The 23,437-nt window shown below is 43.0% G+C and overlaps 1 pseudogene; it reads left to right on the forward strand.

Annotated features, from left to right (window-relative positions):
• Nucleotides 1–291: 291 nt before the first annotated feature.
• LOC126337387 (5S ribosomal RNA) lies at nt 292–409 on the forward strand (annotated as a pseudogene).
• The last annotated feature ends 23,028 nt before the right edge of the window (nt 410–23,437 follow it).

The following is a 23,437-nucleotide window of genomic DNA, read 5'->3' on the forward strand; positions in this document are numbered from 1 at the left end:
TTGACAAACAAAATATTGAATGTTAGTGGAGGAAAAGCACATATTTATAAATATTTTATTATTGAATTATGAAGTGTTTTTTTATATCTTTTCAATTGTGTAAATATCTCAGAACTTCGTATTCTCTACAATTACGCAGAAAATGAATGCAGCATGACATTTTTGTACCTTTCTTTTTGTAAGAATGTATCATATGGATAGTGCGTTAAGTGATTCCATATTTAGTTGATGAATTGTTAGTTATATCTGTAATGTAGACACTCGTTATTTGACAGCGGTAATACGTACGTACCTAACTGCCTTGCCGCAGTGGTAACACCGGTTCCCGTCAGATCACCGAAGTTAAGCGCTGTCGGGCTGGGCTAGGACTTGGATGGGTTACCATACGGTCTGCCGAGCGCTGTGGGCAAGTGGGGTGCACTCAGCCTTTGTGAGGTAAACTGAGCAGCTACTTGACAGAAGTAGCGGCTCAGGTCTCGGAAGCTGACATACGACCGGGAGAGCTGTGTGCTGATCACATGCCCCTCCATATCTGCATCCAGTGACGCCTATGGGCTGAGGATGACACGGCGGCCTGTCGTTACCGTTGGGACTTCATGGCCTGTTCGGGGAAGGAGTAGTATGTACATAAAATAAGCTCACTCTATAAAAAAATTGTCACGCTAGTGCGCACACACAGACACTTTTGCAGATAAGGTATCAGTCGAGTCATGTGATCAGCTGCAGCCATACTGCCTCTACGTGAGCATAAGAAAGTAGCCATCACTGAGATATGTATGTTTGAAGTGGTCATTGTGCGCAAACATGGGTAAATGTACGGACGTGACGGAGACGTAAAATGGGACAGCTGTGTTTGGCCGTGCCCGTAGCCAAACGGTATGTAAAGTTACTGGATTTGTTGGCGTTTCGCGGCAGACTGCTCAACGTGACTACAAGCACTGGTGAAAGCTGTGGCTACGAAACACGGCGTGAGAATTTTAATCGAGAAAAAATTCTAACTGAGAGGGCCGTAAACAAGTTTCACTGCATGTAAAAACAAATTTGCTTTCAAAACCTACCGGAATAGCTGCAGAGAGTGAATGAATGTCAATCCCATCATGTTAGCGGGAGAACATAGTGACGGGAACTGCAGGCAATAAGCATTGGGGGTTGGTCACCTCGCAAGAGGCCATTACTCACTCAGGCACACAAAGACGACAACAGCAAGGTTGTCTGGCTGGAAGAACATGTGACTAGTTTTCAGAACATTCTTACAATCTACTAAATATCGCCGGCCGGGGTGGCCGACCGGTTCTAGGCACTATAGTCTGGAACCGTGCGACCGCTACGGTCGTAGGTTCGAATCCTGGCTCGGGCATAGACGTGTGTGATGTTCTTAGGTTAGTTAGATTTAAGTAGTTCTAAGATCTAGGGGACTGATGAGCTCAGAAGTTAAGTCCCATAGTGCTCAGAGCCATTTGAACCACTTGAACTAAATCTCGACTTGCCTGAAAAATAACCTGACTTAGACCCCACATAAAACCTGTGGAACATGTTGGAACCGCGAGTAAAACGACTTCACCATACCCGTAATTTGGCGGAATTGCTCGATACAATCCTCAGTAATTAGCTTATGCTGAATGGGACGTACCAGCACAATCATGTGGACTCACTTTCTAACCGAGTCCAGGCGGTTATTTAGCCCAGGGGCAGAATTACACGGTATTAATTTATGCTTGTGATGATTTCTCTGGGGATAAATAGCTTTTTGTCCAGAGAGCTTTTAATATCATCGTTAAATATAGTTTAAAAAGACGCTTCTATTGATAAAACTATCTTCACTCTCTTTCAAGTATTAACAAAAGTTTCCTTTTCATTTATATTCAGTGTGTGCGTGTGTGTGTGTGTGTGTGTGTGTGTGTGTGTGTGTGTGTGTGTGTGTGTGTGTGCTTGCAGGTTACATGTGTTGCATGATTCATCATAAGTCATTAGATATAGGACATTGTGTACCGTCTGAGGGAAACTGGGAATGGAATACACTTCCCCTAACATGTACTTTGTATTTTTGAGTTACCTGTATTTTAAATGGTGGTCCATTTTATGCAGTTTTGTGTTCCTTGTAAGGTTTGGCGTACAACGGAGGTCTCAGAAGCTTGCTTTAACGGCTACTCCTGGTGATTCTACATTAGACGGTCACAAAAGTAACTTGTGTGTTGGAGAGGTGTTTGCATGATTAGAACTTGTAGAGTGACGGATTTTTGACAGGAAATAGCGGAGCGAATACAGTACCATTCGTTTGTACTTAAAGAATTTCGATCTGAATGAAATACAATGTGTGGACCAGTTAGAATCCTAACATTTCGGGAGTGTTAGTCGATAGGCAGGTTTGAACGCTGATTTACTTCGGTTGCATTTTAGTATTATTACTGTTCGCCTGCAGTACTCTGTTAATTTTTACGCGAGTTCTGATTTGCTAATTTCTGTCCTGAACTTTACTTATTTTGTGGGCTGGCGGTTATTTTGCGAATAGTTTAACAGAATTCGACTCTGTTTCCTGTGAACCAGCGATGTTTAATTATATAACATCCACGTTATATATGAACGTGTGGATAATATTCATTCAATTATGTAATTATTCCTTAAAAAGATGATAATTATGTAAAACAGAGACAATATTTGTCTCACATTCTTTGTTAATCTATGTCATTCCTTTCTTTTGTTTTGCACCCTTATTGTCGTCTTCTTCTGATGTACATTGTAAGACGCGAATCGATTTGATGACTGTTAAATGAAAAACATTTAATGTAAAATTATTGTACTTTTATGTTCATTTGCTAATAAAAACAAATAGAGCCCAATACGTTAAAACTATTTATGATTAGTTATTGAAAATTCACTTCCTGTTTTAATTATAATTTTGTATTCATTGTTTTATCATAGCTGCAAGTAGCGCAGCCATTGTTAGTTGCGATTATATAATAACTTCGTCTGTACTTCTAGTTCAAAATAGCATGGGTTTGTCTTAAACTAATTTGCAAAAAAAAATAATAATTTTTGTATTGGTAGCATCAATTTAAATGATTTATTGGGAAAAGGAAAATATTAATCAAAAAAGAAATCCTCTATCTTTTGTTGGCCGCCTGCAAATGATAGCAGTTCAATGCAACTAACAACTCTGATGCATGAACGGAGTCTCATCAAGCATCGGCAGTTTCAGATCTTCAATGACGAAAGCAAAAGAAACCTACACCCTGTTGTATTTATCCGTAATTTCAAAAGTGTTCTCCCAAAATAATGGTCAGAAGAACAAAAGATACAATTTGTGGTATCACATATCTCTGGTGAAGCGTCATTATGGACATTAAATGCCGCAGAAACTTGTAAAACCTTTCATGACTTTGAAAAGGCGTTTTTAGATCAATTTCTGTCGGCGTCTATTCAAGAGCGACTTCGCAAAATAGAATACAATGTCGAAGTATATAATCAGAAACCAGGTTCATTAAGGAAGTATTTTGAAAAATATGTTAACATGACCAGATACTGGAATGAGCCAGTTACCACTAGAGATTTGTTTCGAGTACTAGAAGCCAGACTACCAATCCACATCAAAGAGAAACTGTTCAATGTTACAGATATCGACTTAAAAGAATTTCTGTCTTTAATCGATTCCTTGGATCTTGTGCAGGAGGACGCCAGAAAAACTTCTGATGTCACCAGCAATAAAAACAGTCCGAACCGAAAGAATTCATGGAATTCAAACAAGGTAAATAGGGGCGAAGCTAGTCCTAAACAAAATAAAAATAAATCTTATGGGGACAGCAATTACAACAATAACAGTAGTAGAAACCAATACAACCAAGACTGTGGTTACAATGATAATAATAACAATGATTATAGGAAAGCCGAAATACCAACAGCCAAATGGTAATCCAAGGCAGCATCACGATCAGAATTCAAATTTTCATAGTGGCATTAATAACCGAAAAAGACGGAATGGCCACAGACCAAACAGTCCGTACAAAGATAAGCCAAAGAATATGCGCGGAGATAACGAGTATTGGCGGCAACCAGGACCGAGCCATTGGCAACCGTTGCAAGGTTCTTTTAATGCAGGCCAGCCGGTAAAGTATGTCGAAGCTATTCCGATGTCAAGCAGCCAATATCTACCGTGGTGGGATACAAGTAGGCCACCTCCAACTACAACAGAAAATTCACAAAATGTAAAAATAACACAGGTACTTTCTGACACCAAACAAAATTCACAGAAGCCGACAAACTAATTGCGGTCCCTTTAGGCCTTCACCACGCGACCGAGGGCAACAAGGAAGGCAACAGGTCGAAGAAGCACAATATAAACATGATTCGATATCAGGATGGAAATAAATTAGAAGATGAGCTATATCAAGAACCTGTCATTTCTGATAAGATAGAAAAGGAAATAATTCAAGCAAGTGTCAACGGGAGTATAAATGGGATACCAACTACAATTCTGCTCGATACAGGTGAAAATGTATCCGTAGTGTATATGCAGTTGTTGAAGAAGGTTTCGCAACTAGGAAAATTACACATCTTACCCGTCGCAAATTGCAAGGTTATTGGAGCATTGGGAAATAAGACACAAACTGTAAAATTCCAAACACAGGCGGAAGTTACCTTAGGAAACGATCGCTTGACATGCACGTTCCTATTGATAGATAACTTTTCCGTACCAGTGGTACTTGGACTTGAGTTCGTTCGGGAAAAGGAATGTATAATTAATCTTGCCCGGGAAACGTGTGATCTTAAACACCAACATCGACCCATAACTTTGATGTTGAATCGGGAGTTCGGTGCAAACCTTCCAGTAATGCAAAAGATACACCTTTCCGTCAGTAAACAGAAGATGTTAATGTTGAACCAAGAGCACCCGCAGATACGTAGTCAAAACCGAAATAACGATGTAACCAGCGATGCGAATGACATCGTGGCAACAATACAAGAAAAAATAAAGGAGACAACTTGCATTAATACTTCTGAGACTAAGAAACTGAACGAATTATTGTCTGAATATCATGAAGTATTCGTTGAACTATCTGGTATCATAAAAGATTATCAGTATAAAATGAATGTATTCCCGCACAAGACCTATTGTAGAGCAGCTTACTCGTTTCCCTGGACTAGGGGCTATATTGCCATAAAGACATGAAAAAATATTTGCAGTAAAATGTTTGTATTTAGAAAGGACTAATAAGAGGTGCTAATGTAGCAAACATTAATAAATGTGATGTTTAGTTTTAGTAATGCAACGATATTATATGTTTGTTAGTTTGTGTCACAATATAATATTATTGAATTATTTGTGCAAGGAGTAAAGACTGTCCATGATAAACACATTTAAATAAAAGAAATCAGTATCTTCATAAAAGTTCACTTAAATATTATTGTATTAGATGTAATAATTTTTTTTGTAGTGTACATATTGAAATGCATATAATGTTTTAAATGAGATTGTGTCATATAGACCCATACATGCAACGAGTGTTGGTGATGTGTGAGCTGTGTGATCCTGTCAGCCACCCCTCGAATAGTATCTGACTGTGTACTAATTAATGTACACATTTCAATATGAAGTCATATAAATTGACTTATCAGGGACATTCTGGTTAAAGAAGTCAAACATGGATCTCTGTCCCAAGAAATGATAAAATATGCGTATTTGCCATAAACATAGAAATGTACTGTTATCTCGATTGTTCGAGAATGATCTAATGGTTACAACAATGTAGCAGATTCCTAATGTTTTATGCTGTGTGATGTTTACGTAACTGGATAAAATTTTGATCTTGTTATTCAGTCATTGTTATGCGAAAATATGTGCAAATGTACCAGACCTCTCTTCATGAAAGATGTCGTTCGAATATAGACTGTGTGTAAGTACTATGGACATGTTCTCACAGCAATCATAAACTTGATCTGTGTCTTACAAGAACTGCAGAAAAGTCTAGTGGACACTGATTTATTTAGCGAAAAATGTGAACAGTGATAAACTGTGATCAAGAAACCTTAAGAACACTTATGTGTCGAAGGTAACAGCAACGCTGTGGACGTTAAGTTCTGTTGCCAATATCAGCAGTTAAAAGGAACTTGTGACCTCTAATAATTCGATTCGGAGCGTCTTTGCGGGTGATATATTATGTGACTGATTGTAGAGCGAGCCGCGCCGTACAAAAACAATGCAACGTTGCCTTTGCAGCGCGTCGCGAGAGAGAAAGTGTAATCATATTCTCCGAGTATACACAAAGCACGCTACGGATACGTGTGTGATTAACAGTGCTGTGATTGAAATGTGCATATTGTGATGAATTCCTAAATGATTCACTACATTGTACTGAAAAGTGTCAAGATACTGGACAAAATGGTTCAAATGGCTCTGAGCACTATGGGACTCAACTGCTGTGGTCATCAGTCCCCTAGAACTTAGAACTACTTAAACCTAACTAACCTAAGGACATCACACACAGCCATGCCCGAAGCAGGATTCGAACCTGCGACCGTAGCAGTCTCACGGTTCCTGACTGCGCGCCTAGAACCGCGAGACCACCGCGGCCGGCGATACTGGACAACATTAATTCCTTCTGTATGAATGCGAGTGATACGGACACTAACAATTTTTTCTCCACATGATGGTAAGAGTGTTTATCTTGTTACTGACACATGTATTTTGACATTTCATGTACCCGTTTTGAACTGAATGACGAGACACAAGAGAATCCAGACCTGCTGGAGGGGCAGTTCCGGCCGGCAGCAGATCGCAATCACGACGCAGCCGACGGCAGTTGACGCTACGCCGCCGCGCCCAGGGGCGGACCGGCGGCAGTCACTACCTGACTGCGTTCCGACGGGTCGCGTGGAAGAAATTTTTGTCATACACAAGAAATATATTAAAACCTTAAAAAAATCATAAAACTTCAATGTATTTCGCACATACGACAGAAACATAAATTGGTGTTCCAGTTTGTACAATCCCCACTATGTCAAACCTGACTGTAAATAGTAGGTGAATGTATTGTCTTGAAGCACCTTGGACGTTTTCCGATTCCAGCTAACCCGAATGGGGGGGAATAAGATAATCGTGGAAGTATCCGAAGCAATTTCCGAGGCAATACAGTCACGGAGTTTTTTTTTTTAATTGCTCAGTTCAAATACAATATTCTGTGACAAGTTACAATGAAGTAAAATATTAGGACGTTATAAACAATGATTCTTCGTAGATTATGTGGATTATTTGTACCCTTTTTGTCGTCATCTTCTGATGTACATCGCAAGACGCGAATCGATTTGAGGTCTGTTTAATGAAAACCATTTAATGTAAAATTATTGTACTGTTATGTTCATATGCTGATAGAAACAAATAGAGCCAAATACGTTAAAATTATTTATGATTAATTATTGAAAATTCACTTCCTGTTTTAATTATAATTTTGTATTAATTGGTTTATCATAGCTGCAAGAGCGCAGCCATTGTTAGTTGCGATTTATAATAACTTCGTCTGTACTTCTAGTTCAAAATAGCATGGGTGTGTCTTAAACTAATTTGCAAAAAAAATAATAATAATTTTTCTGTTTGTAGCATCAATTTAAATGATTTATTGGGAAAAGGAAAATCTTAATCAAGAAAGAAATCCTCTATCTTTTGTTGGCCGCCATCTTAACTTTTATTACAGCCGCAAATTTAAATTACTTGAAACTGCAAACTTTCAATATTCCGACGTGTAAGAAATAAATGTGCACCGGTGGTACTGAACTCTATTTATAAAAGAAAAAAAATTATCGAATCAGATGCATTTTCTAAGAACAGTGCTGATCGTATTTATTGTTGAACAAGATTTCATTGCTGATGTATGTGGCCAAAATTAAACTACACACGAATCACGGGGAAAAATATTTATGGTAGCATAAGTCAGTGTTGTTTGCGGATTTGCTAAGAATAATTAAATCCATCGAAGAATCGAAGACAAAAATTATAAAAGCTCTGATGTACGATCTGTAATTTTAGTGATATGAACACAACTTACAGTCAACATTATTACACTATGTCAGGTGGAATTCTTGTGCAATTTGAACAAAATTATTATCCGGGAGAAGTTGCAGAATGAATAAGGCATTATACATGTGTATAATATTTTCAGTGTCAATTACAAAATCAAATCAATGCAACTGCTAAAAAAAAACAGAGTGAATTCAAACCGCAGAATACCATAGAGTACCGTATCATCCATATTAATTGCACTTGTCGATGTTGATACACAAAAACCGCCACAATTTATATCTGGGTAAATTTGCCACCACTTTAATTATACAGTCACGCAAGTTTTACTGCAACTCGTTATTAATATTATTATATTTCATGCTGAAACTCACATTTCTTGGACCACCATTTTAATCATTTGATTACTGTAATTAATTCACGACTTCATTCAATATAAATCCTTTGGTAAAGCCTACATCAATTATTTGGAAGATCACAAACATGTATACAAAATTTATTAATATTTTATGTTATTTGGACTTGTATTTTTATTTAAATTCACGCAATATGCGATGGTCAGATAATTTATACTGACCAATCCAAGTTAAAAGTACTTTTTGCAGCCTTTTTGGCTGCTGGGAATGAAAGAATATGCAAGGCTCGAGCATACAACGACATCGAGCTAATATTTCAAATAGAGGAGAGCATTTCTCAACTCTGTGTGTGTGTGTGTGTGTGTGTGTGTGTGTGTGTGTGTGCTTGTGTGTTTGTATATGCACCTGTACAGTAGCAAACCTTAAGCTTCTTGGGGAATTCTTTTGCCCACTGAGCTCTTTTTGTTCTGTTTTTGTTGACTTTGTAATTTTTTAAATGTATTTTATTATGATGAAATATAATGATCGACAAAGTTTTACAAATATATATACACAGCTTAGGAATTATTAACGCAACGTCTAGATTATTTACGTGAAGTAGAGAAAGTATTTTAGAAAGTGACTATGAAAATGTACATTTTTATATCCACTTACTTATACTGTTTCTCTGTGCTATGTTGACATATTTGAAATAGTTTCTATACATAAATTAGAATATTAAGTAGTAAAATTACAGTAGATGCCACTAAACATAAGTTATTCTTAAAAAAAAAGAAAACACACACTAAGTTTGGCTCAAAGACATTACCATGTGACGTATGTGTCAAAGATATGGGCTGATTCATTTAAATTTGTTGTTGATAAGGACGACTTTCCAAATTTTAATTAAACTATCTGTATAGTGCTGTAATTACGAAATGAAATGCAATGCAAATTATTCTTCCATCTGAAAAGATAATTACTCCGTAGTTACTCATAAGAATAATCTGGTGTCCACAGTATTCTTACACGTAGTTGACATTTTAATTCTATTTTATTTGTCGATCCACAAAATAGTCTGTCCATTTGTTCCATCAGGCGATGGTGGTGCTGGTTACAGAAATAAACAAGTACAATTTTTCATTATTTTATTTTCTCAAGTAACTCCAGCTTAAAAATTTGAGTAACAACAATAGAAGTCACCAAAGATAACAATAATATTTCTTTAAAAAATTTAAAGTAAGAAATCAAGTGCGGTAACAGTTCTTTTGTGAGTGCAACATTTTCCAAAAGTGTTCACAGAAAAAACGCCGCATCCGACATTCCAGACATGTTCCCTTCTCAGACAGACATGATTTCTTATAGAGAGTAGATCACACACTTTAGTAATCTAAGATGCCATAAAAAGCAAGTATAATAAATTTCTCAAAGTAGAAAAAACAATTAAAAACCTTTTACCCTCTAAAATAAAGGAACACCTTACACAAAAGCCTCTTGGTAAAAGACACTGAAGCATTTTAGGCAATGTAATTTGAATCTTAAATCAGAGCGTGGTCATTGGATAAAAGTTTAACATTTGTCTTTGGCTTAAATAAACAAGGTTTTACCAATACTTGGACAAAATACTAGAGATAAAAAGTCTTAAAAAGTTTATAAAAGATGTTTTCTAAAGTATCTGAAGTGAATATCAGTTTTTTCAAGAATAAATGGGCCTTATAACATATAATTCTGAAAAGAAAAACACTGCATTAATAACCACCGAACTGAGAGATCAAAATACTCAGCTGCTCTCGCCCAGTACTGAAGAGATATCAGTGAACAGTCTGACTGCACAGTGTATTGCTCGTAATACACAACTTGAACACAAAGCCTCTAAAACACCATCAAACTAGTTAGTCCGTGGCATATATTAATACCAGAAGGTGACACATGTTTGCGTACTAAACTGTAAAGCTCGCCGTTTACTGTGCAGAAAGAGCATGGCTGCGGGTCACAGGATGTCATTCACGTAGAGCACTCTGGTCACAGTTTCTTGGCTACTACCCAACTGTGATTTGTGGTTGGATGCAATAGCACTCCACACTATAAGGCTTGAATTGGCGTTGTATGTCTTGTGCGAATGCAGTTTCTGTGATTCCGTTCCCCCTGTCTACAGCCATCATTTTGGAACAAACAGAATCTGGATTCGTCCGAAAAAGCTGTCTGATGTCATTCCTGTCCCAAAAGATGTTGTTCCATACATTATTGCAGTCTATCATATTTCTACACAATCGTCTAAGGTGGGCGGAGACACCGACGACGCACATAACCTAAGCCGCATCAAACGGCGACGGACTGTATGATGTGTTACACTATTCCCCTGTTGCACCAGAGTCGAGGAGCATGCAAATCTGTCCTGCAATGGCATTCGGGTGAGGTGTTGATCTTCTCTTGGGGTGGTCTGGTTAGTGAGACCTGACCCATCTCATCGCGCTGTACGGCCTTCTGTGAACCATTCGATACACATGTTACGAACCCGTTGTACTGCCGAAACGTATTGTCCCAAATGAGCAGCAACTTCCCGCATGGATGCATCACATTCTCTCATGCCAACAATGCGCCCTCTTCGAGACTCACTGATTTGACGATATTTTTCATACATAGGTCCGAGATGGCATCCTTCATGACTGCTCAAATCACACTGATCCATTACTTTCGTTTTACAGTGACAAAGAGTGCCGCTTGCAGATTTTTACCGGTATGTGGTTCTGCGCAGCGATATCGATTTTGACCTTGAACAAGCGCGCCGACATGGTTCAACTGCTAATCATATCTGCAGGACACACCAATGTGCTATCTCTACTCGTAGAGATCTTCTGTGTTTTCTGAACATGAGCGTACAGTACCTGTGTCAGCACACACTATAGAAAAATACCAGTGTATACACTATCAAGTACCTTCCGCTGCGGAAGTCGAACACGCGCCAGAACAAATGGACGTGGTCAGCCTCCGCAGCGGCTATTCCGCGCAGCGGCTCTCGCGCAGCGGCCAATAGCCGCTCCCTCCGGTTTCGTGTATAGCGACCCGCTCTGCCATGGTCCAGTCAGTTTGGTACTCGCTCTGGATTTAGTTTCTATCTCGGCGGTACTGCGTTCTGGTCGTTTCTCGTTGTTGACATTTACCTGGCTCTGGTTCCGAGTGGATTTACTGTTTGTTCTTGGTGTTGTGGTTTCCACAAGCCTCCGTTGTTTATCTTGTTGTGTCGGTCATAGTCGGTCGTGGTCGGTTGTTGTCAGTTGTCGTTGGTCTGTCGTCCGACTCGTCCTGTGTTTACCCGGTGGTGCGTGTTCCACCGCCGGCGGCTTCCCCGCCTGGCGGCTCCGATCCGCAGCCCAAGGCGTTCTCGCAGTTGGTTTTGGTTACAACACACTGGTTATGTGGATTCTGACGACTAACGAGACAGCTGGTCATTACTGTTCAAAATGACCCCCAACAGCGTCAGTATATGCTTCCAGTCTGGTCAGTCTGGTATGGAACAACTGCAGCACACGTGTTACCATTTGAACGGTGATGCTCGAGCAGGCTGCAGTAATAGGGCGTTGCATACGACTGAGTATACATTACATGGCACGGCCCCTAGACAGCGTCTCTCAGCTTTCCCCATAAAAAAAAAAGGAAATCCACAGTCGTTATATCCGGAGAACGGGCCAGCTAAGGTGCACGTCCTCTCCTTCCAATCCAACGATCTGGAAACAATTCGTGCATGCATGCTGTAGTACTTTGTGCACTATGGGCTAGACAGTAGTTAGGCTGGTACCACAGATTCCTCCTAGAATGCAGAGGAACGTCTTCTAGCATTCGCGGAAGATGGTATGTTAGGAACCTGCGATACCTGTGCGCGCTCAGTTGTCCGTATATGAAAGATGCGTCTACAAGCTAATAGTTCTACTGGCTGATGGTCTACTATCATACGCCACACATTTACACTCCATGGACATCGACGTTCCACCTGATGAAGCTAAAGGTGATTGTCAACAGACCAATAGGGTATGTTTCTACGGTTTACCTGGGCATGATTGGTAAATGTGGCGTCTTCACAAAACAGAATACATGATATATCAGGAGTATCCTGCTTTAATGTCCATGTACGGAAGTTAACACAATCCTCATAATCGTTTCCGTGCAGCTCTTAATGGAGAGAGATGAGATAGAGATGGAATATATGTCGATGGAGAATGCTGCAGCCTCTTCCTCGTGCGACTGTGCGGGAGCTAACGTGCGGATCAACTGTAATAGCAGGAAGAACATTAATTTTAATTTGCCGTTTTTCTGTCGTCACTTGCTTCCTTCTGTTACGTTGTCTAGATGTTACAGTACCACTTTCACGTACCTCTTTGAAGAGGTTTATAAATAACTGCGGAGATGATTGACGTCTATTGGGATATCTTGCCACATGCACCATACAAGAACGAACTGACTTCGTCTTATGCTATCCATGCACTATAAGCATGTCGGATTTTTCTGTCTTGGTAAAAGCCCCCATTCACTCATGACCTACTGCCTGGAGCATCACACACTATCTTACTAGCAAGTCGCAGTATACTCAAGGAATACACAAGCACACCGTAGGCAAACGTAACAAAATCTACCTATCAATTACGCAGGTTCAATGGCACTATCAAGTATCGGTGTGGACGCTTTCCAAAATACGATATCTCGTAAGCAGCTCGCACTGCAAACCTGCAACAAAAACCACAACGTACTAGCTTACCCTAATTTTACTTCGTTAGTGCCAATAGGAATAGTGCTGTTTAAAAAAACTGTTTCTTTGCACAAAATATAAGCTTTCTAAGTATTAGTATAATGTGTTGATTGGCTAACGATACGCGCCCTAGACTACCAATCCATACTGTGAGAACCGCACATCACACCGGGAAATGAATTTCTACTAAAAGATGTACTGGAATATGTTGTCTTCGAAAAACATTTGACTAATCAGCCTGGGATTTGGCGATTTAATGATAAAATTATACCAGATTTGATACCGGCAAGATAACCAATGAAATACATGTACAAGACTGAAGAGCCACCAACTGTAACTCTTCCTATCAATAAGGTACAAGAAACAATCTTAGATTTCTAATCTTTCTTTATTGTCCAGTTGTGCTTCCAGTACCTATCGAGTGTTTGATAAAAGGATCTGAACAGGCTGTTTGAAGGAGAAATGAATTTTTGTAACAAATCATTTGGAAAAAACTAACTATTTGGAAACAAATGTCGGGAAGACCTTTGTTGGCCAAACTCAAGTTTCCCAGCTAGAATCTCTATCAGACGCACAATTTTATATCACTAGGAATTATAAAACGTCGCTCGAGAGAGAATTATTCATTCTGGAACAACAGTGCCGTTCACATTGTTAAAAATAGGAACCATGATGATAGCTTTACTAGCTGTGATGTGTACTATGTGCTTCAGGGTGGTGGGGGTGGGGGTGGGGGCGAGGGGTGGGGGTGTTTTTGAGCTCTAATCCAACGAGAAGATACAGAAACAGAAGCGTTATGAGAAATTGGAGGCTGTTTCATTCGTGGGCAAAGGGAACTGATGACCAGGCCATGGTGGTGGTACAGTCGTTGTTGCTTTCGCGGTACAGTGTGGGAAGCCATCGCCCTTGCAGCAGTGGTAACACGGCTTCCTGTCATATCACCGAAGTGATGTTGGGCTTGGCTAGCTGTTAGATGGGTGACCGTCCGGATCTACTGAGTACTGTCGGCAAACGAGGTGCACTCAGCCCTTGTAAGGCCAATTGAAGAGCTACTTGACTGAGAAGTAGCGGCCCCTGTCGCGAAAAGTGACACCGGTCGGGAGAGCGGTGTGCTGACCAGACCCCGCTCCATATCCGCAACCAGTGACGGCTTTCGGCTGAGGCTGACACGACTGTCGGTCGGTACCGTTGGGCCTTGCCAGGCCTGTTCGCACGGAGTTAGAGTTACATGGAGGGGAGCTAGGCCACCAAGAGCTGTTGCAGGACGATTGATTCACGGATCCAGTTATATGGCTCCTTCCATGTATAGCGATTTTACGACTACGACGAGTGGGGCTAAAGATAGCATCAATGTAATGCCGAAACTGGTAGTACATAGCTTATAAAATAAAATAAATTTCTACAATACATACGGCTGCTGGTAAATTATTGCATCAAGAAACACAAATTCGACGTCACAAGCTGCAAAGCCCACAGTCGGAAAGCCCATGACACTGTACCATAGCACACCACTAAAGGACTCAAAACAAAATTACAAAGTACTTTGAGCAAATGGAGGACGTGTGAATGGTAATCATATAGTTTTAACTGTCACCTCGAAACAATAAAGTTACGCAATTAATTGTTATTTTTTAAGGTAAGTGTCAACAATCCTAGAAAATCCCTGATAGAGGGGAAACAACAAAACCGGTAGTCTATATCTAATTTATCGATGGCAATTTTAGTATAACTGGGCAGATGAATTGGCAGACAAAAAAAATTCATTCTTCTTATGAGAATTCCTTGCCCTCTGCGAGCTGGTGCCCCGCCGACTGAGGCATCCAAGCACAACTCAGACAACTCGCACTCACAGCTTCATTTCGACCAGTACCTCATCTGCTTTACAGATTTCTTTGCAACCAGTGATGTGGTGTTTCCGACCATATATATCTTGTGAGGTACCTACGCTGACTGAAGCGAGGAATGAAAATTTGTACCAGGGGCGGCATTCTAACCCAAGTCTCCTGCTCAATCCCCCCTGCGGGTCCGGGGGTAAGAATAGGCCTGCGGTACTCCTGCCTGTCGTACGAGGCGAGTAAATGGAGTCTCAAACTTTTCGGCCTTATGTGATGGTCCCCTGTCGGGTTTGACCTCCATCTCTCAAAATTTTCCCGAAGAGCGAGCCGATTGGGGAAGGGCACCTTACTTGGTGCATTGTATCCATCTTGCATTGAGAACTTTCGCCAGCTTATTCGTCATTGCATTGCACTCCTGCCCACTCTGCATCTCTTGGGCATGGATCCGTTCTTGAGTGCAGCTTCTGCCATGCTATGTGCAGTGCCACTTTCTGCACTATTGGCGACAATGGATACATGTCACCTAATATCCAGCACGACAGCCAGTCCGTTGTGGTGGGGCCACCATGTACTCTGTTGGTTGTAGCCCCCTGACAACACAGGGATCGCTCTGCTGATGCCTTCGCCGTTTACTCCCCATGTATGCCAAGGAGTAGATGCCTGTCTCCCTGGAGCATCAGAACTCCTGGCAATGGCTATCCTGCCAGGTGGCCCTTGCTGTGGCTGGGTGGCGCCTGTGGGGAGGGCACTTGGTCGGAGTGGGTGGTATCAGGTTCGATGACACGCAATCAAGCGTGGCACATCATGTCTTGCTGGTAGCCAGCCACCAGCAGTCTCTAAGCGTTCGAGGGCTCATTTTAAAGCTAATGTGTATGACCCCAAATCGTTCCCCTCCCTGTCCACACCGTGGGAGGAACGAAAGTCTATGAACGCCAGTGAAACATATTCGGCCCAGTATCTCGTCTGTACCAGACCTGATGGTGAATCCTTTGTATCTGTGAATCCACAGTTCTTTGTAGACCATTTAGACACGTTTGGGGAGGTGGAGGGCTTGTCCAAAATGCGGTCCAGTTCAGTCTTGATCAAAACAGCATCCCCTGCACAGTCACGGGCCTTTCTCGCTTGTAAACAGCTGGGGGATGTTTCAGTTAATATCACGCCCCATAAAAGCTTAAGTATGGTCCAGGGCATTATTTCCACAGGTATCTCCTTTTACAGTCTGATGGCGAGCTGCGCGCCAACTTAAGAGCATCGAGGTGTCCATTTCGTCCAGCGCGTCCTTCGCTCTAAGGGATCATCAGGTTGCCACCGGTGCCTGAGAAGGTTAAGGTGATGGTGTACCGTTGTGATGCCAAGACAAATATCCCTTCCCTGATGCGGTGCTTCAAGTGTTGGAAGTTCGGCCATATGTCTTCATGCTGAGCTTCCAGCCTCGTATGTCGCGATTGTGTTCGACCATCCCATCCTGATTCTCCCTGTGCCCCACCTCTCATCTGTGTCAACTATGGAGAGCGCCATCCCCCTTGCTCGCCAGACTGTCCGATACTGGAGAAGGAAAGGAAAATAATGGAAATCAAGACCCTGGACCGACTGATGTACACTGAGGCTAAGCGGATATTTGATCGGCTTCATCCAGTGTGCATGACATCTTCTTATGCCGCCACTGTCACTCCTGCTACAGTTCCATCAGCTCCAGTACTTCCAGTCTTCTGTCAGAAGGACCACAACCTTGATGGTGGTGGGCACACCACTCCCTGTTGCTTCTGCTCCATCTACTTCAGGAGAAACCCCCTCCCCCCCCAACCATCGGCGACATCAGTTCCTCCTTCCCAGCTGGAGAAGCATAAGCCTTCTTCGGCTCCTCTCACCAGGAAGGGGTCTCTCCACAAGTTCCGACCGGTATAAAAGAGGACACCCACAAGTGGCTCAAGCAACCACCAGTCCCTGGTTGTAGAGCCTCACGGTAGTCGTCCGTCCCTGAGACAGACCCTGTGAAGCCCTCCCAGCCTGAACCACAGAAGGCGCAGCGCGATAAGCTTAAAAAGAAAAAGATACTCAAAAATACCGACATTGCGGTGGCACCCGTCCCACTGCTTCCTACAAGTTCAGCGTCTGAGGACGAGGTCGAGATTCTGACGTCTGCTGAAGGCCTGGATCTCGCCGGTCGCTCAGACGCCATGGATGTCACTCGCGCTGGTACTGAATCGGTGGTAGCGAGTGAACAAGCGGCTTAAACTGCCTTCCCAGTCCCTTCACGCCTTTCAAAGCCATGGACAATCTCATCCTCCAGTAGAACTGCAGCGGTTTCTTCCATCATCTAGCTGAGCTCCGACAACTTATCAGCCTTCACCTTTCTGCTGCATTGCTCTTCAGGAAACTTGGTTTCCAGCGATGCGAACTCCACCCCTCCGTGGCTATCGGGGTTGCTATAAGAACCGGGCAGCTTACGAAAGGGTGTCTGGTGGCGTCTGCATCTATGTCCTCAACTCTCTTCACAGCGAGTCTGTCCCTCTACAAACACATTTAGAGGCTGTCGCTGTTCGGGTGTGGACGCCACAGGCTGTTATCGTCTGCAGTCTTTACCTTCCACCAAATGGTGATGTCACACAGCATGTCCTGGCCGCGCTGATAGCGCAACTGCCGCCACCTTTCTTGTTACTGGGCGACTTCAACGCCCATAACCCTCTGTGGCGTGGGTCAGTGGCAACAGGTCGAGGCGCCACCGTTGAGAATGTATTGACACAGCTAGACCTTTCGATTTTAAATGATGGTGCCTCCACACATCTCAGTGTGGTACACGGCACGTATTCTGCCATCGAAATTTCGATCTGCAGCCCTAGCCTCTTACCTTCTGTCCAATGGAGTGTTCATGACGACCTGTGTGGAGTGGCCACTTTCCGATGTTTCTGTGACTGCCTCAGCGTTACTCTTCTGGGCGCCCCAGCAGATGGGCTGTGAATAAGGCTGACTGGGACTTGTCCTCCTCCATTGCTGCTGTTGATCCTCTCTCTAATGACGCCATTGACGCAGTGGTTCACTCGGTCACCACCAGCTTCGTTCCTGCTGCAGAGTCTTCCATTCCCCGTTCTTCTGGGTCCCCTCGGCGGAGAACTGTGCCTCGGTGGTCGCCTGAGATCGCTGAAGCGATTAAAGATCGCCGGCGGGCGCTCCAACGTCACAAGCGCCATCCCTCCATAGAACACCTCATCGCCTTCAAACGGCTGCGTGAGCGGGCCAGCCGCCTTATCCGCCAAAGCAAGCAGGAGTGCTGGGAGCGGTATGTTTCCATCATTGGCCTCCATGTCTCTCTATCGCACGTCTTGGCCAAGATTCGACGCCTCTATGGCTATCGAACCCCTGTCAGCGACGCAGCGCTCTCACTGAATGGAGCATTTTCTACTGACTCCGACGTCATTGCAAACCGCTTGGCACAGCATTTTGCTCTGAGTTCCACTTCTGCGAATTACCCCCTGGCCTTCCGCTCCATTAAAGAGCGGATGGAACGTCGGAGCCTTTCGTTTCACACCCACAATCCAGAATCGTACAATGTTCCATTAAGTGAGTGGGAATTTCGCAGTGCCTTAGCCGCTTGCCCTGATACCGCTCCTGGGCCAGATCGCATCCACTGTCAGATGCTGAAACGCCTTTCAGTGGACTGCCAGCGACGACTCCTCGACCTTTACAACCGTCTCTGGGTCGAGGGGGAGTTTCCGTCGCAATGGCGGGAAAGTATTGTTATCCCCATTCTGAAACCTATTAAGAACCCTTTGGAGGTGGACAGCTACCGTCCCATTAGCTTCACCAACGTTCTTTGCAAGTTGCTTGAACGGATGGTGAGCCGGCGCTTGAATTGGGTACTGGAGTCTCGGGGCCTTCTGGCTCCATCTCAGAGTGGGTTCCGTAAAGGCCGCTTCGCCGCCGACAATCTGCTGAGCCTGGAGTCGGCCATCCGTACTGCCTTTGCCTGGCGTCAGCACCTGGTCACTGTCTTTTTCAACATGCGGAAGGCGTACGATACGACATGGCGTCATCACATCCCTTCTACGCTTCATGGATGGGGCCTTCTGCCGATCTTTATCCGAAATTTTCTGTCGTATCGTACTTTCCGCGTGCAAGTTGGGGCCTCCCATAGTTCCTCCCGAGTCCAGGAGAACGGGGTACCATAGGGATCTGTACTCAGTGTCTGCCTGTATTTAATTGCAATAAATGGGCTCGCTGCAGCGGTGGGAAATTCTGTCTCTGCTTCCATGTATGCCGACGACTTCTGCCTTTACTATAGCTCTATTGGCATTGCAGCTGCTGAACGTCAGCCACAGGGCGCTATCCGTAAAGCGCAGTCTTGGGCTGTAGCTCATGGGTTCCAGTTTTCGACTGCATAGACCTGTGTTATGGATCTTTGCCGGCGACGCACTGTGCACCCGGAGCCGTGGCTTTATCTTGATGGCGAACTTCTTGCTGCGGTGGAGTCACATAGGTTTTTGGGGCTGGTATTTAATGCCCGGTTGACTTGGCTGCCTCGTATTCGGCACCTTAAACAGATGTGTTGGCGGCATCTAAATGATCTGCGATGCTTGAGCCACACCCGCTGGGGAGCCAAATGATCTACCCCGTTACGGCTCTTTTTTTTTTTTTGGTCATCAGTCTACTGACTGGTTTGATGCGGTCCGCCACGAATTCCTTTCATGTGCTAACCTCTTCATTTCAGAGTAGCACTTGCAACCTACGTCCTCAATTATTTGCTTGACGTATTCCAGTCTCTGTCTTCCTCTACAGTTTTTGCCCTCTACAGCTCCCTCTAGTACCATGGAAGTCATTCCCTCATGTCTTAGCAGATGTCCTATCATCCCGTCCCTTCTCCTTATCAGTGTTTTCCACATATTCCTTTCCTCTCCGATTCTGCGTAGAACCTCCTCATTCCTTACCTTATCAGTCCACCTAATTTTCAACATTCGTCTATAGCACCACATCTCAAATGCTTCGATTCTCTTCTGTTCCGGTATTCTCACAGTCCATGTTTCACTACCATACAATGCTGTACTCCAGACGTACATCCTCAGAAATTTCTTCCTCAAATTAAGGGTGGTATTTGATATTAGTAGACTTCTCTTCGCCAGAAATGCCTTTTTTTGCCATAGCGTGTCTGCTTTTGATGTCCTCCCTACTCCGTCCGTCATTGGTTATTTTACTGCCTAGGTAGCAGGATTCCTTAACTTCATTGACTTCGTGACCATCAATCCTGATGTTAAGTTTCTCGCTGTTCTCATTTCTACTACTTCTCATTACCTTCGTCTTTCTCCGATTTACTCTCAAACCATACTGTGTACTCATTAGACTGTTCATTCCGTTCAACAGATCATATAATTCTTCTTCACTTTCACTCAGTATAGCAATGTCATCAGCGAATCGTATCATTGATATCCTTTCACCTTGTATTTTAGTTCCACTCCTGAACTTTTCTTTTATTTCCATCATTGCTTCCTCGATGTACAGATTGAAGAGTAGGGGCGAAAGGCTACAGCCTTGTCTTACACCATTCTTAATACGAGCACTTCGTTCTTGATCGTCGACGCTTATTATTCCCTCTTGGTTTATGAATATATTGTATATGACCCGTCTCTCCCTATAGCTTACCCCTACTTTTTTCAGAATCTTGAACAGCTTGCACCATTTTATATTGTCGAACGCTTTTTCCAGATCGACAAATCCTATGAACGTGTCTTTATTTTTCTTTAGCCTTGCTTCCATTATTAGCCGTAACGTCAGAATTGCCTCTCTCGTGCCTTTACTTTTCCTAAAGCCGAACTGATCGTCACCTAGCGCATTCTCAATTTTCTTTGCCATTCTTCTGTATATTATTCTTGTAAGCAGCTTCGATGCATGAGCTGTCAAGCTGATTGTGCGATAATTCTCGCACTTGTCAGCTCTTGCCGTCTTCAGAATTGTGTGGATGATGCTTTTCCGAAAGTCAGATGGTATGTCGCCAAACTCATATATTCTACACACCAACGTGAATAGTCGTTTTGTTGCCACTTCCGCTAAAGATTTTAGAAATTCTGATGGAATGTTACCTATCCCTTCTGCCTTATTTGACCGTAAGTCCTCCAAAGCTCTTTTAAATTCCGATTCTAATACTGGATCCCCTATCTCTTCTAAATCGACTCCTGTTTCTTCTTCTATCACATCAGACAAATCTTCACCCTCATAGAGGGTTTCAATGTATTCTTTCCACTTATCCGCTCTCTCCTCTGCATTTAACAGTGGAATTCCCGTTGCACTCTTAATGTTACCACCGTTGCTTTTAATGTCACCAAAGGTTGTTTTGATTTTCCTGTATGCTGAGTCTGTTCTTCCGACAATCATATCTTTTTCGATGTCTTTACATTTTTCCTGCAGCCATTTCGTCTTAGCTTCCCTGCACTTCCTATTTATTTCATTCCTCAGCGAATTGTATTTCTGTATTCCTGATTTTCCCGGAACATGTTTGTACTTCCTCCTTTCATCAATCAACTGAAGTATTTCTTCTGTTACCCATGGTTTCTTCGCAGCTACCTTCTTTGTACCTATGTTTTCCTTCCCAACTTCTGTGATGGCCCTTTTTAGAGATGTCCATTCCTCTTCAACTGTGCTGCCTACTGCGCTGTTCCTTATTGCTGTATCTATAGCGTTAGAGAACTTCAAACGTATCTCGTCATTCCTTCGAACTTCCGAATCCCACTTCTTAGCTTATTGATTCTTCCTGACTAATGTCTTGAACTTCAGCCTACTCTTCATCACTACTATATTGTGATCTGAGTCTCTATCTGCTCCTGGGTACGCCTTACAATCCAGTATCTGATTTCGGAATCTCTGTCTGACCATGATGTAATGTAATTGAAACTTTCCCGTATCTCCCGGCCTTTTCCAAGTATACCTCCTCCTCTTGTGATTCTTGAACAGGGTATTCGCTATTACTAGCTGAAACCTGTTACAGAACTCAATTAGTCTTTCTCCTGTTTCATTCCTTGTCCCAAGCCCATATTCTCCTGTAACCTTTTCTTCTACTCCTTCCCCTACAACTGCATTCCAGTCGCCCATGACTATTAGATTTTCGTCCCCCTTTAAATATAACATTACCCTTTCAATATCGTCATACACTTTCTCTATCTGTTCATCTTCAGCTTGCGACGTCGGCTTGTATACCTAAACTATCGTTGTCGGTGTTGGTCTGCTGTCGATTCTGATTAGAATGAACTGTTCACGGTAACACTCCCTCTGCCTTAAGTTCCTATTCATAACGAATCTTACACCCCTTATACCATATTCTGCTGCTGTTGATATTACACGATACTCATCTGACCAGAAATCCTTGTCTTGCTTTCACTTCACTTCACTGACCCCTACTATATCTAGATTGAGCCTTTGCATTTCCTTTTTCAGATTTTCTAGTTTCCCTTCCACGTTCAAGCTTCTGACATTCCACTCCCCGACTCGTAGAACATTATCCTTTCGTTCATTATTCAATCTTTTTCTCATGGTAACCTCCCCCTTGGCAGTCCCCTCCCGGAGATCCGAATGGGCGACTATTCCGGAATCTTTTGCCAATGGAGAGATCATCATGACACTTCTTCAACTACAGGCCACATGTCCTGTGCATACACGTTACGTGTCTTTAATGCAGTGGTTTCCATAGCCTTCTGCATCCTCTGTCGTTGATCATTACTGATTCTTCCGCCTTTAGGGGCAATTTCCCACCCCTAGGACAAGAGAGTGCCCTGAACCTCTATCCGCTCCTCCGCCCTCTTTGACAAGGCCGTTGGCAGAATGAGGCTGACTTCTTACGCCGTAAGTCTTCGGCCGCCAGTGCTGATTACTTATCAAAATTTAGGCGGTGGCGGGGATCGAACCCGGGACCGAAGACACGCTACCCCTAGACCACGGGTTACGGCTCTACCAGGCGTTAATCCAATCCCGTCTGGATTATTGGAGCCTGGCTTATGGCTCAGCATCCCTATCTCCGTTGCGGGTGCTGGACCCAATCCTTTGGCCTACGATTTTAGACTGAGTTTTTAATGTGTCCTCGATGGTTGGCTTTTCCTTTTTTTTTCGCTATGGTCGGCCAACCACACTCTGTGTGATTTTAATTCGTTTTGTCTGGTCTTTCTCAGGTTCTCTTGTCCTGTGTCCTCAGTCATCTTTTCCATATTTCGTTTTTACTCTGTGTTGGTGTTTTCAAGTATTGGAACAAGGGACCGATGACCGTAGCAGTCTGGTCCTTTTAATCCCCCAAACCAACCAATCCGGCTCAACAGCCTGCACTATGACTTTGAACAATTGCGTGGTCTGCTCTGGCACGATTCCCTCCTCAGTCCAAATTTCAGTCAGGATCCTCCATTTCGTTCGATGTTCTGATGCTATTGCAATACAGTTGGTTATCCTTAGTAATGATGTTGGAGTTTATGGGGAATACCAAGTGGAATGAGGTCTGAGTGAGAATTTTGGTTGAGGAGGGAGGCTCGCTAAGGTAGTCTGTGCAGTCGTGAAA

This window comes from Schistocerca gregaria, chromosome 2 (assembly GCF_023897955.1).
Source record: "Schistocerca gregaria isolate iqSchGreg1 chromosome 2, iqSchGreg1.2, whole genome shotgun sequence".
In the NCBI taxonomy this organism is placed as follows: Eukaryota; Metazoa; Arthropoda; class Insecta; order Orthoptera; family Acrididae; genus Schistocerca; species Schistocerca gregaria.